Source organism: Camelus ferus, chromosome 3 (assembly GCF_009834535.1).
Source record: "Camelus ferus isolate YT-003-E chromosome 3, BCGSAC_Cfer_1.0, whole genome shotgun sequence".
NCBI classification, from domain to species: Eukaryota; Metazoa; Chordata; class Mammalia; order Artiodactyla; family Camelidae; genus Camelus; species Camelus ferus.
The window spans coordinates 85370843-85386757 of record NC_045698.1 but is presented as its reverse complement, the minus strand read 5'-3'; the positions used below and the strand labels follow the sequence as shown (position 1 = coordinate 85386757).

Sequence of the window (15915 nt, the reverse complement as noted above, 5' to 3'; positions counted from 1 at the left end):
TTTTGAATCACAGAGGAAAGGTTTTTTTAAAAAATTTATTTATTTAAATAATTTTTTTGTGGGGGGAGGGAGGTAATTAGGTCTATTTATTTATTTATTTTTAGAGGAGGTTCTGGGGATTGAACCCAGGACCTTGTGCATGGTAAGCATGCGCTCTACCACTTGAACTATACCCTCCCCCTTATTTTTAAATGATATCAGGAGGAATCCCAACAGTTATTGAAATTTGTAAAAAAGTGAAAAACACAACTAAAACCTATTTAACATTGATTATATGCTATTTGTCAGTGTCTAAAGAAAGGATTAGATTGCCTTATTTATTATAGTCAATATTAATACATTCAGATAACCTAACATTATAGTCAATATTTTTATATTCATAAATTGACTTTAAGTTCTAGTTAACCTAACTTTCTATTCTAGATCAAAGGACCCAGTCTCTATTTGCTTATACTTTTCTAGTGATATCCAAAAAATTATTGAAAGGCTAGTATATACCACTTAGTACTTCATGAGCCCCTAAAGACCAGGGATGCAATCTTATTTATCTTGATGGCCTTAGTACCTGGCACCATGTGTAAAACATAATGGCATAATGAGTGTTCACCATATATTTGTTAAGTTAATTTTTTAAAATAAATTAATGGAGAAGTGTTAACTGAACTAATATTTGTATACCAAGCACTATACTAGGCCATAATCCTCATGAAATCCCTATCAGATCCATATATTGGTTAGTAATCTATTGGTGGCAAATAATAGAAAAGGTAAATCAAAACCTAGCTTAAGTAATAAAGGGAAATTATTGGCTTGTATAACTAAAAAGTCCAGCAGTAGGTGAGCCTTCAGGTGTAATTTCAACACTGTTCTGTCTAAATTTCTTTGTAGTTCTCTCAGTTTCGCCCTCTCTTGTGTGTCAAATTCAATTTCAGCTGGCTTCCTTTATGGTAGCAAAATGGCTGTGGCTGCTGTCATTCCACAGTTCACATCAAACATCACACCATACGTTGGAATCGAAAGTATCTCTTATAGCAGATGTCTTATAAGAGTTAGCACCTATCCCAAAAGCCCCTCTTCAAATGTCTTTCTGTGTAGCTTTAGCCTAAACTGGATGAAATGATTGTGGCCTCTTAGAGTTATGTGGGGTTTATTCCTTCCCAAACTGCCATTGGCTGGGAAATAGAGGCTTTTCTTGGGAAAGGGGCCAAGAGAGCTGAATGCCAGGTATGCAATCAACACATGTCCACTAGACATATCATTTGCCCTAGTTAGCCTCAGAAATTATCTCCCCCTCTTCATTCTCACTCTCACTCAATGGAATGAATTTCCGTTCCTTGAGGTGTTTTGTAAAACAACTCAGCATTAATAATAACATACTGCTCTACGACTTCGGGAATATTTACAACTTACATCATACTCGTTGGACACAACCCCTTACTCTCCTTGCCACCAAGAATTTCTCTAGAAGGAATTGTAATGGAAGGAGATGCCGAAAGATGAGTTAGAATTTTGTTGCAGACAAACTTTTTCCCAGAACTTCTGAGCTCAAACTCTAAAAGTAATCATTCCCATTGCCTTCATGAATGAGTTTACTGGCATGACAAATTGTCTTTTTCCTGAGAGTACAGTTGACCCTTGAATAACACAAATTTGAACTGCTCAGGTCCACTTGCACGCAGATTTTTTTCAATAGTAAATACTACAGGACTACAGGATCCAAGATTGGTTGAATCCCTGGATGCAAAAACTTGGATATAAAGGAACCACTTATGCTGAGAGCTGACTATTAATTACATGCAGATTTTCCACTGCAGGTAATTGCACCCAGGGTCGATGCCCTGAACCACTCTCTACCCGTTGTCAAGGGTCAACTGTATTGTCTTTTTCCCAGACTATTCCACCTGCAAATCCTCTTCCTCCCCACCACCCCCATATATTTTCAGGCACTTTATATTTAAAAGTTGTTATTTGATTGATATTTCTTATGTGATGGCTGTTTCATTTTCAGATTGTTCTCTTGTCCATTGACTTAACTTAATAATAATTATCCTCATTTAAAAATGACTTCCGGATTTCAGGTCACTTTTGAATGTGATTTTATCCTTCCTATTCCACAAAACAAGAAAGTTTCACTGTCCTAAGGCCTTTAAACACACAAGAACTGATTACAGAAAAAAAGACTAAAAACACAGTATGCCTAAAAAGCTTAGAGATTCCTCTTTTTAATAATGATGGCTGTTGGAATTAATTCCTCAAAATGTCAGTTAGCTACTTTATAGTCATGTAAAGCTGACCCCAGTTGAATTCTCAATTCAGGAGTTGAGTGGTTCAGTATTGGTTAGGAAAAAGGAAAGTTATTTTACCTCAAACTGCCAACGTATGTCTGGTCAGATCTGGTTTGAGCTGGTGAGAGCTCAACCAAGGATTTTTAAAACCACTAAGTGAGCCAGAATTAGACCGTGGGTTCTAGGTTACTGACCCTTGTTTTAATATATGTGGGCTGACAAGAAAGTCTCTGTAATTGTTTTACGCTCATGAGCTTTACCAATGTTTTCCCCTGTGTTGCAATCACAAACACGTTTGCCGCTTAGCTGCCTGCGTATGGGACATCCCTTCCCGCCCACTACCCACGCAGAGAAATACTGCTCTTTCAATATTCTGAGCTGTTCAGCCACTGCAGAATCAACCCACACACAGTAACTGTTAAAGTACTTATTATGTCCTCCTGAGAATCTGATGTTAAATTCTGTTGTTTTTCCTAATCAAATGCAACATTTCACATATTTACAGACTTCTTTCTAAGTTGAATTTAAAAGCTTCTTAATGATCTTTGCAAGACAATACCACAATTGTTGAGCTTTTGAATATTTTTTATCGCTAGCAGAATGGGGTTTCTTTTAAGAAAAAAAAACTAGTACTATAAAAACCAGGGAATTTTAGATGTGGGTGGCAATTCACTTGGACATATCCATTTAAGCTGAAACTAACTAACTGATGGGTGGGATTCTGTCTGCCAACATTTATGGAGCATTCCCCAGCCTCATAATGTGATAGTTAGCACACTGGGGGTGGGGAAAGTGGGGTGTGAGTTGGAGGGGAAGATTCAGTGTTCCCATTAAGAGCTCCTGCTCACAGCTTCAGGCTGAATATAAAGTGTTCTCCCTGCCCCTTCAAGAACAGGCACAGCCAGCCTGAAACACAGAATCCAAATTGAGGGGTAGATAATGTTAGAATAAAAAGACAGAAGTTTGGAATACAGGCTAAGTGCTTTCAAAATTTATACAAAAGGGCAGTTTGACACCATTGTATGTTTCCATGAATCATGTGTGTTCAATTAGCAGTTCTTTTTAAGTATCAAAGCAGTGATCTGAGAGCTAGTTCCTTTTCAGATGTAATGCTTAAATGCTGTTTTTAGATCAAAGGTATGTTGGGAAAAGTTGGGAAAGCTAATCACTGCCTCTGCACCTTTCATGAAACACATTTATTGAGTACCTACTAAGAGTCAGTCCTAGTGCTGAGTACAGGGAGATAACAAGATAAGAAAGGCAAAGAAGACCCCTACATTTGAGAAGCTCTGTATAGTGTGAAGGAAGACATTTAAACAAATAATAAACATCTAACATACTACATTCTATAATTAAGACATGTGCTACTCGTGAATAAATCTACAATGAAGGAGGCTAGAATATACAATGGAGAAAAGATAGTCTCTTCAACAGGTGGTGTTGGGAAAACTGGACAGCTATATATAAAATAATGAAATTAGATCATTTTCTAATACCATATACAAACATAAACTCAAAATGGATTAAAGACCTAAACATAAGACTGGATACTATAAAAGTCCTATAGGAGAACATAGGCAGAACACTCTTTGACATAAATTTCAGCAATATTTTTTTGAACCAGCTCCTAGAGTAATGCAAATGCTCTATAAAAATACAAAGAAATACAAACAAAACTAAACAAATAAGACCTAATTAAACTTAAAAGCCTTTGCATAGTGAAGGCAGCAAAGGAAACCATAAACAAAATGAAAAGACAATCTACAGAATGGGAGAACATATTTGCAAATGACATGACAGACAAGAGACTGATTTCCAAAATATACCAACAGCTCATATAGCTTAGTATCAAAAAACAAACAACCCAATCCAAAAATGGGTAGAAGACCTAAATAGACACCACTCCAAAGAAGACACCAAGATGGCCAACAAGCACATGAAAAGATGCTCAGTATTGCTAATTATCAGAGAAATGAAAATCAAAACTACAATGAGGTATCACCTCACACCAGTCAGAATGGCCATCATTAAAAAGTCTACAAATGATAAATGCTGGAAAGGGTGTGGAGAAAAAGGAACTTCACTGTTGGTGGGAATGTAAATTGGTGCAGCCACTATGGAGGACAGTATGGAGGTTCCTTAAAAAACTAAAAAGAGACTTATCATATGATCCAGCAATCCCACTCTTGGGCATATATCCAGAGAAAATTATAATTTGAAAAGATACCCCAATGTTCATAGCAGCACTATTTACAATAGCCAAGATACCCAAATGCTCCCCAATGTTCATAGCAGCACTATTTACAATAGCCAAGACATAGAAACAACCTAAATGTTCATGGACAGATGACTGTATAAAGAAGATGTGGTGTATATACAATGGAATATTACTCAGCCATAAAAAAGAATAAGATAATGCCATTTGCAGCAACATGGATGGATCTAGAGATTATCATGTTGAGTGAAGTTAGACAGACAAACACAAATATATATGATATCATTTATAAGTAGGAATCTAAAAAAAAAAATACAAATTCTATTTACAAACCAAAAACAGACTCATGGACATAGAAAAAAAGTATGGTTACCAAAGGGGAAAGGGTGGGGAGGGATAAATTAGGGTTTGGGGATTAACAGACCCACATAAGTATATATAAAGTAGATACATAACAAGGGCCTAGGTATAGCACAGGGAACTATATTCAATTTCTTGTAATAACATATAATGGAAAAGAATCTGAAAAGAAAAAAACATATATATATATGTATATGTATAACTGAATCGCTTTGCTGTACACTTGAAACTAATATTGTAAATCAACTACCCTTCAAAAACAATTTTATTTAAAAGAGACATATACTCCAGAAAAGACTGACTTACAAAGAATATGACTTAGTAAACACTGTTTTAAGATGGGAGAGACATTTAAGTGGGATCAATGTTTAAATGATCAGGTTAGGGATGAATAATTTCTTCTTACGATACCTTTAGTTCCTTGTGTAACCTTGTATGTTAGGGGTGTGGATAATGAATCCTTAAGTAGTCTGGCCCTCTGTGTATCCTTCTTTCCCATAGTCAGAACCCCTAGGTCTCTGTTGGGTTCTGCTCTAAGGCCAGTCTTGTATTCAGTTGGAAAGGATTTAAGGCTATCTGATTCAACTATCAGTGAGCATCTTACCTCAGGATACAGTGGGCTTAAGCAGGTTGCTTACAGCTATGGGGAGCAAGCATAAGATGGGGGGCAGAGTGCTAGATACTCACTGAGAGCATTTAGATAAAGGACGTACATTTCATATATACCCTATGGAGTGCTTACTATGTTGTTATCTGCTTTAAACCTATAATATTTAAATTAAGAGTCAGAACCTGTCTAAGATCACACGGGCAATATTAGAGCTGAGAGGTTCTAAAGCAGTTTTCCTGACTTCAAAAGTGAAACAGACCCATTCTAAGCAGTCAGGCAAAGAGTTACTTTAAGAATGAACAATATTGCATCCTGTTTCTGAAACTGGGGGATGGGTACATTAGAAATTTTTAGTTGGTATTTCTGTAAAGTGTACATCTATTATCATTAGGATTTTGGCTCTATTCAGTATTTGCTAAAAATAACTGTAAAGCGTAGAAGTAAAAGGAAATAGTGGATGAGCCAGAACTGTATGAAGAGGTGTTTCTGAGTTGAAAATAAGAGAGAAAATTTGGCTGACAGTCAGCTGGCATCATTAGGATCCCACCAGGAATATCAAAAGTGTTCTGATGGGAGAAACACAGTGCTGGGAAATCCAGAAGCAATCAGGCAGAGAGCCCCAGGGGAGTATGATTGTAAGGAACAGGGCACCAGGCACCCACTGGAAGTGAAGCAAAGCACACAAGCCTATGGTGGGGATGAGGGGCTAGCAAGAAGCAGAGCAGAGTCCTAGTCCAACTCAGATCCAGGAAACAAGACAAAGTCCTGGTCCCTAGAGCTGGAATCTCAGAAACAAGGATATTGGACCTCAAGAATAAGGCAGAGACTATGCCAGATCCAAACCATAGGGCAAAGCTTAACCAGGTGAGATCTCCTCAATGCACAGATCTCTCAAAGCTGAACTGGAGTCTTAAAATTCTTTCTTAGGGATAAATCCATAATGGAAGGGGTGGAGAGGGCTGAAGTCAGTATTAAGAATATAGAGCAATGGAAAGAGGAGGGCAATGGGACAATGATTATAACAAGTCCTAAAATGTTAGGGTGAGAAAAATACTGTCTGTAAGGTTTGTCTGTTGGTTTTATCTTGCTTTTCTTCTGATAATAGCTTCCTAGTTTTTCAGAGTTTGTTTGTTTGTTTGTTTGAGATCCTTCCCTATCCCCCATGAATAAAGACAGAGTACTATGTCCATCAAAAGAGTATTGCCCACCCTAGGTCCAGGACCCTACCTAGACAAATTATCCTCTCTCTATCCCAGAATTTGAATCTCAAAGGCAGAAATGAAGGGGTGAAAAATAATCGATGCTATTTCATTCTTAATCTGAACTTCAGTGGACATTTAGATCAACAAAGCTGTTCTGGTTCCTGTCCTTTCTGAAGCCGTGTCTTCAGTATTTCCTGGATTTTGGAAATATCAGTATCCCTCTCGTGAATTACGTTTTTCATTTAAATTAACTGAGGTCATTTCTGTTGCCTGCAACCAAAGTATTATAAGTGAGTCAGTGTCGAAGATGACAGTAAGATTCCGGTTCTTTTCTGAATCAATCTTCCCAAAGGTAAAGTCAGGATCAATGTCCCTGAGTCTGCAGTTTGGAGAGCCCCAAAGAGCTGCCCTCTATCTGCAGAGTCGTATTTCTCCAAGAGCCTACCAAGCCACACAGTTCCTCCATCTTAACCTCCTCCCACCCTGCTTTCTGATAGCTAATGAATACAACACGCTTTCAGCTTGACCTAGTTCTCTGTGATTTCCCTAAAATTTGAAACATTTCTAAGTTAATAGGTTTGCTAAATATTTTCTTTCGTGTTGGAATTTGGAAACAAATGTCAGATCTAAAATAAATACATCATAATACAAACAATGTTTTTTCAGTGTACTGAAATTGATTGAAAATTTTGTGGACAGGTACATATCTTTACCATAAATTATATCAGGCTAAACATTACCATTTTATTATAGATGTGACCAAGAAAATGACTCTTTTTTTATTAAAAAGCCTAAGAAGAAAAGTAATCCTTTTTATGTCCATGATGAAAAAAAGTTTTTAAAAAGCACACCATTTAAGAATTTACAAACTTGTATATACGTGACACTTTTTTTCCTAAGTCTTTATTGCAATCACATTTTCATTATAAAAACTCATAAAGCCATAAATGGGAAAGATAGAACAATGAGCCTTAAATACAAGGAAGTAACTGAAGTTATTCATAATCATTTTCACTGGCAATCAATATGGTATTGATTTTCTATTCTTGCAACTCTTGCAGTAATGTCCTTGGCTTGAAACTCAACCTAAGCTAGGAAATATTAGCAAATAAAACAGTTTCAACCTAAGGAAATGAAAAGAGAAAACAAGGCAGCAAAACCCTGGATACACTTCAGAGATGAATATAACTGTCTGCTGTCAGTTAATTCTGCTAGTTAGACTATGGTGCCAAGGTACCCAGGCTGACAATGGGCCTGGTGTGAACTTCCAGGTATCACTCTGTTCTTCAGCTGGAGACTACAATGGTGTCTAACCTGTGAGGATCATTTTAGTCACAAGGAGAAGTAGCTGAGAGTCTCCAAGTCTGGATGGATTCACATCTCTACTACCAAAAAATCTACTCAGAGTGTATGCCCTACTGACCATTAGTCAATAGCATTATCTGAGTACGTGAGAATGTGCAGAATCTCATTCAAATTTAAAAGGAATTGATCAAATTGGGAAAATTTTAAACTATCATGCATTAAAGCATCAACCATTAAAGAAGCCCCGGGGAAACTCATTCCAGAAGTGGAGCACAATCATTTCTTACAAAGTTGAGCATGTTGAGGCCTGTGTTGAGTAATTCACCGATAAAGATCAAAGCCCAAATTTTCAACTGGGAAAACTGGATTCAAAATAAAGGAACATCAAATCACAGAGTTTTACTTGATAAGTATAATTTCAGTGGTTTTGAGCAATTCAATAAAAATGATTTTCAAGGAAAAAAAATTCTTTCCTGATCTTAGAGTATTGTTTTCTCATCATTAATCAAATCTAGAGTCACACACACAGAACAAAAAATTATGTTAGAAGATGAACTGTGTCTGTCTTTAAATCACAAAAGCAGTTGTAAGACACCTGCTTTTAAATATTTCTTTTCTTCAGCTTCTTTATTAAATTATATTTTCTGAGGAATGCTTACTGTCTAATAAGACTTTATCCAAAAGAAGGTAACAATTATTTGTCATCAAAGGTTCAAAGACAGGTCATATAAATACCTGTGAAAAGACCTTTTAAAATAGTACTATGAAAGATCATTTAATTTTCAGGAGTGCAATATTTGGGACAGGAGTCACATTTGTTTTCACAAAGCAAAATTTCTTGTAACCACATAGAAATGTGTACCTTGTTGCAAATGGTAGGAAGTCCCATAGTGGGAAAGGCGTGACATCCAATTTAGGCTTTGCATGCAAGGGGTGTAATCTGTGTGGAATAGGAGAAAGTCAACAGCACCACACCCAAACTAAAATCTGTAGTGTCCTTAGGGGTGCTTCCCTCTATCCCAGCATGCTCATCCTTTTAAAAGCCAAGCACCTTGTCTCAGAATCTTCCAGACTGCTGACAGAGTGATTTCCTTCTGCCGATGTATGGAATGAGCGTGGAACAGCTCTTTTTCCTCCAGTGGATCTCTCTTCTAAGCAGGAAAAACAAAGCACCCTTCAGCTCACTTTGTGAGCATACACATTTTAATGAATATTAAATAACTATTCTTTTCTAACATTGAGTGATAGGTAATTATTCAGGTATTTTTCTAAGCTGGCATACTATAAACTCATAGAGTAATGGAGCTGGGAATTACTTTATAGTTCACCTAATCCAACTCTTCATTTATTGATGAGACGAAATTCTGTCCTAGAGCCAGAGGATTGATCCTAATCCCCTTCTCCAAAGCAAGAAAATGATCACTTTTTGCCACGTTTGCCAATCGATTGGCATCATTGTTTATTCTCTTTCCATACACACTGGAATCACTCACTTATTCTGGGTGATAAACAACTTAGCTCAAACTTTACAATTAGCTCTATAAAACGCACAAATACATTGCCTTGACTGAAACACACATTTTAATGACTAAGTAGTATGTGCTCATTAATGTAGAAAGCAAATGCTTAGTGTACATTTTTTTTGAATAGACTATATAGCTCATTAGAACACATGATAGTAATTAGATGTCAAAAATACAACTGAAGAAGGACTGTTATGCTGTCTTTGTGATGGCTTGGTATCAGATACTATTAAGCATACATCGTATCTTCCAGATGCTCCAGAATATGCCATCCCTATGCAGTAAACAGTTACCTGCTAGGAATCTAGATGACTCAACATTCTCTGTCAGTTATCAATTGAAACTAAGAACTCTGACTGATAAGTTGGTAAGATGAGTGAGTACAGGGAAACTTTGAGAAAGGACCCTGATGGAAATGCAAAGAATCTGGGATTGGTTATCTGGTATGCTAGAACTTAAAGACAATAAAATTAAGCTAATATTAAGGCATGGTACCCTGCCAGCCTATTCATTCAAATTCAATCAAATTATCACCTAGAATGAAATATCCACTGAAGAATGGACTTTGGGCAACCTCAAGGCAGTGACATAAGATAATCTGAAGAACATGACTAGAATGATTTTCTGTTCAGTTTCTCTTAAATTTTATGCCTATTGTCCCAGCATAATTTTCATTAGCATAGCATCCCCTTATACTCTCCAAAGTGTCCTGGTGTGGACAATAAATCCTGTGTTCAACCTAGAATGAGAAGATCAAGAATAGTTGGATAGTGTAGTTGCTTTTGGTGGTTCCAGACAGTTGAAGTTCATAAACGGTAACTGATTTCTATAGCTTTAAAAAAAAAAAAAAGCAAATAAACACATCAAAGTTTTATCTCTTGAAGTTGCTGAACTAAAATGGCCAAAATAAAACTCACAATTTGATCCAGTGGATTGTTAAATAATGTGAATTGAATCCACAGCTTTTTCCAGTCTTTCACGTGGAACTTAGAGTAGTTATAGAAAAAGAAGTCATCTATGAGAATAGAAGTAGGGAAATTTGGAAGGAATACAGTGTCTCCAAGGGTAGTCTCTTCTCCCTTTTGGGATAAGGCTGTAACTTGCTTGAAGACCCAGTAGTAGTCTTACCTGAGGAAGTAATCAAACAAGGGAAATCGGAGTCCATGTGCCCGACCTCCACCCACCCTGATTGTTTCCAGGCTTATAATTAGAGTCCCTAGAGAACTGGCACCAGAGGTCTTGCTTGATTTTATAATAACAACGACACCCTTCTAGACTTGGAGAGGCCCTGACATCAACTACCACAATAGAGTCATAGCTCTTCACCTAATTCTCATACCTGAGTCCATCACACACATCCCTAGAGCTCTGAGATAATTCAGGATGCATTTAAGAAAGGACTTTGTAATACTCCACAAGTTATGTTCTATGATTTTCTTTCTAGCTTTCCCTAAAGGAAACTATTCACTTACCAGAGCAACTGTGCACTGAGGAAAGGGAAATACCCAGACCTTTCCAGGATAAAAGAACATTGACTCCAAGCTAACACTAACTCCAGGAAATGGGGGTTGACTATCAGTGTGGATCACTAGTTAGAATGGAAGCTAAACGAGTTCAGGTAATGAATATAGTTGTGAACCAAATCCACCCCATGGAGGCCCAGTGAGTTCCTGAACTTATCTGATGGTTATTTTCCTGGTCTCAGTATAGATAACCTTAGCAAATGCCAAATCCCCACACTGAACTCCTGGTCCCTGAAGTACCAGTTTGTATCTGTTTTTCCAACATAATTATTAATAGTACTCCTTTTTACTATCAAAAGTATCCCAGTTTTGATAATAAATGAAATGGTCACTCTAGCTCTTATGGTGGGAAGAACCAAAGAAAACTCTTAGAACCTCCTTCCTCTGTCAGAAAGTAAATCAAAAGCCATATCATATCCTTGGGAGGAGGCTGTGGGAGAGGTGGAGGCAGAGATATAAACTTAAATGGTATCTTCAAAGACTTAAAAGATTCAGAAGTAGCTTGTTTGACCTACAGAGAAATCACCTAGGACTCCAAAATATTTCAAAACCATTCTCATCTAGTTGATTATCATTAATCTGTTTTTCAAATCATAGTGGCCTATCCAGAAATAGTTTCTTTACTGGAGCAAATAAAAGCAGTTTTTAGTTTGCATCTATTGATTTGACAAATGCTTTTTCAATAAGCAGAGAATCTCAGAAGCTTATGTTCACTTGGCAGGAGTGGTAGTATACTTATCTTGTCTCAGGGTTATAGCAGTCTTGAACTCTGTGCCACAATTTGTACAATAGGGGACTTGATTGTCTCGCCATTTTGTAGGGCGTCATGCTAGCCTAATACGTTATTGTTTCATGCTGAAAATTCCCAGAATAGAAGATAGCAGTGACTTTAGAAGGGCTTCTCACTTGTCTGAAGCACATAGGACTATCTTTGTCAACATGAAGAACAAGCTAATACACTTTGCATCTAATACAACTAAAGAGAGAGGCATAACACTTGATAGGCCACATTGGATTTGGGAAGCAACATACAATATAGGAGTGCTTTTCTGGTTCAGAACTGCAAACTTTGAGTGGGACTTGGGACCTGAGAAATCTAGACAGTTCATACTTTACTGCAGGCAACTCTGCTACTTGGCCTTTATGACCTAGTGAATCCAACAGGGCCCAAAGTTTCTGTAGCAGATTGAAATTCTCTCTAGACTCTATGATAATTTCAATGCACAAATCACAGCAGATACCTGTAGGGTGTTTGAACATAAACACATCCTTTTGGCCAAATAATAATTCTCCTTTTGAGAAACAGCTATTGGGGCCTAATAGAGATTGAACACCTGCCCTTAGGACTCCATTCATGAACTTATCATCATAAATGAGGTATTTGCAATAAAACTGGACCCTCCCTGGTGTGCTTGATGAGCACATAAAGTGGCAAAGTGAGACAAATAGAATCTATGCATGGGCTCAATTACAAGGACTTGCCCTCACCAAGGCTGGCCTGGCTACTGCCACCGCTGAATGTCCAACTTGACATGTGCAGTAACTAGGCATGAGCCTGCCACGCAGTACCCAGCTCCTGGGGGAACAGACAGGTGTCAGGTAGAGTACATTTCTTCGTGAAGGGCAATTTTAGTTTTCATTAGAATGGAGGTTTATTTTGGGTTTGAATTTGCCTTTCCCAACTACTATACATTTGCAAGCAACCCAATCTATGGATTTAATGAACACTTTATTCATTGGAAACTTCTCTTTTAAAATGTTACTTTTAATAAGTTTACTTTTTAAGGAAATAAGGCAATGTACCAATGCCCATGGGATAGCAGATCTCTAATATGCCATCACTTGAAAGCAGTTTACTTTACAGAATAGCAGAAGGTCCACAAAGTATGCAGTTTTGTGGCTTTAGGGAACAATATCTTGCCTGTCTGGAGTGCTATTCTGTAGGTGCAGTAGGTGCTCTGAAGCAGAGACAAATATTTGGTGTTTTTCCATGACAGTAATAGTATATGGGTCTAAGAACCAATGGGTGGAACTGGGAATGGCACCTCTCACTATTAAACCTAATGACCTACTTGTCCTTCCTCCTTGGGGCTCTGCTGACTTAGAATTCTTAGTACTCAAAGATTTCTTTTACCACGTAAACAATTATGGTTTCACTGAATTGGAGGCAACAACCTCCACCTAGACATTTGGGGATCCTCGTGCCATTGGAAAACAGGCTAAGGAGGGGATTATAGTTGTGTCTGCAACATATAGGATATGTTGTTAATCATATGGAATCTTGTATATAAATTATGTCAGTTTGAGGGACTTAAGGTATTAAAGTGTATTGTTCTAATAAAATAAATGTAACAATTTTCTGACAGATGTCAATAAAGTGTCTTGAAGAAGGAGTATCTTTTCCTAATTTATGCAGAGGCATCACATAGACTAGTGACATGCCTGGTTACAGTGATGGTTTAGGGGAATTGAATCTATCAAAAATAAATGTAATTGCTACCATACAAGAGGATAAAGAGCTGTTTAGATGCACACAAGAGGTATATGGGATGTGTTCTAGTCATGCAGACCTTCTTTTGTATTGGACTTTTCCTTCTGGGTACACCCTAATAATCCCCACCAAAGCATTCTAAAACTTGACTCTCTTCACAAGTCTGGAGAAATGAGTTTAAATGAGGATGGTGCATGAGGAAAATGCTTTCCTCTCTTACAATCAGTCCCTTAGATAAATCACCATGAGTGATTTTCAGATGTCCCCACATTTCTCAAGAAAATTTTCTGATGAACAGGGACTTGGTCACATGCCTCAGTGTAAGCCTCCAGGAGCATGAAGATAGAATATTTGATTTTTGTGGCTTTTGTAACAGAAGAGATTGCAAATCAGGGATTCTGCCCAAATAAAAAGGGGACCGAGAAGCTAGGACCCCTCTTCAACCCCCACAAAAAGTCAATAAAAAATCAACTATCTTATATCACTGTAATTAGTATGTGATATATTTATAAAAATAATTAAGTCAACCCACAATTAAAATAAATAGATCTATTTTAAAAAATCTAAGGGGCGGGGAGGGTATAGCTCAAGTGGTAGAGCACATGCTTTAGCATGTATGAGGTCCTGGGTTCAATCCCCAGTACCTCCTCCAAGAATAAACAAACAAACAAATAAACCTAATTACCTCCCCTCACCAAAAAAAATAAATAAATAAATAAATATATATATATATATATAATATATACATATATATTATATATAATATATGATTCTATGAAAGCAATTGTCTGAAGCAATTCTTTGAAAGCCTTGTTTTAAGACAACATAATTCAAGTATTGCAAAAGAATTTTGATCACCCCTCACAATTTGTTGAAATTATTTAACTTTTAGGGATAGAATTATAATTTAACGCTGACAAATTCAATGACAAGTTGACTGTCGTATTTCCTTATGATAATAGAGGTGATTAATTATGTAATTTTTTGGTTATGTCTCCTGAAATCTCCTATTTGCTTGTCTAGGTTCCATTTGAGGGATCAGATACACAGCAAGGTGCTGCCTGCAGAAGCCTGAGAGGAGGTGAAGGACAGACAGGTCAAGGTGAAGTGTTTTCCCTCAGCAGCCAGAAGCAGCATAATCAATGAGGTGAGTATAAATCATGATGGAGGATAGATGCCAACAACAAGGAAAAAGTTCTGAATGAGGTCAGACGCTGGGAAAGCAGGAATACATCTGAAAGTAGAAGTGTCAGGGAAAAAGCTATCTGCACAGAGTTCACACAAGATGCCAAAGTACAGCTGTGTGGTATGTGAACAGCCCAGAAAATGTTGAGGCCATGTAGGACCAGGCATTAGTCAGAAATCTTCTGGGTCAGAGAAAGGAGGCTGAGTTACAGGTAGCCGCTTAGCATGTGAAAGCCGCTTGATTTCTGCCGTGGCATCGGTGATTATCAAACCTATTCATCCCTAGAACCAGGTATGCTTTCACTGGCACCCACGCCCATAGCACCATTGCTGGGCTGCAGAACTCTGCACCTGGGGGATGCTTCCCGTATCTCTTTCTGGGTCACTGGGCTACCTTTGCCTGTGAAAAAGAAAGGTGATCTCCTCTGCCTCATCAAGTTACAAGAGAACTCTCTGCACCTCTTTCACTTTTATTTGGAGAAAGAACTGGGCTGCTTACATGCAAAGGGTTTCCCCCTCAAACCAAGCAATTTGCCTTCCTCCTACATGTTTGAGAGATTAGAAATTGTTCTATGACATATGACAGACTAGCATTGGATTTACATGGTTGAAACAGCTTCAAAAAATCTCAAGAAAAAAAAGGTTATAGTTCTTGCGAGCAATGCTATTTATAGTGTATCAATGCAAAATTTCAACAAATCAGAAGAGAAGAAAAAGGAATCAAACTTTAGCTCTGTTAGTCAAAATAGGAAATAACTTGAAACAAATGAGTACTAGTGTTTGGAAGCTTCTAAACAAAAGAATTTAAACAAAATGCAGAAACAGCTTTATATAAATGCTGTTGTACCTTAAAGCAAAGTTATTTTCTATAAATTGCCGAATTCTCAAACTGCTTACATTTTTCTATACCTTTGTTAACATATTCTTATTAAATAGTTACCTGCAGTTGAAGGTAACAAGTAGGTCAAAATAAAAATAAAGGAATCATTTATTGAAATTTCATTATTAATGAAAGACATTACCTACTTCCAAACATAATGTAAATTGCAAAAGACAAAAACACTTTTTTCAACATGAGATTTGTATCATCTATAGCTGTTACAAAAACAACAGGCCAGCGAAGAAACAAGCACCACTCGGAGGGTTGGAGTACTCGGATGTATTACGCCGGCGGGCTCAGAGGGGCTTCTGGTCCGAAGCTCTGAGCACCTCCAAG

General features: G+C 37.4%; 1 long non-coding RNA gene across 1 annotated transcript in view; it reads left to right on the top strand.

Annotated features, from left to right (window-relative positions):
* LOC116662681 overlaps positions 1–14965 on the top strand; it is a 34203-nt gene extending 19238 nt beyond the window's left edge. The window contains exon 3 of the long non-coding RNA XR_004318679.1: positions 14538–14965. This is a non-coding gene — a long non-coding RNA (uncharacterized LOC116662681). The remainder of the gene's footprint in view (positions 1–14537) is intronic.
* Positions 14966–15915: the final 950 nt, after the last annotated feature.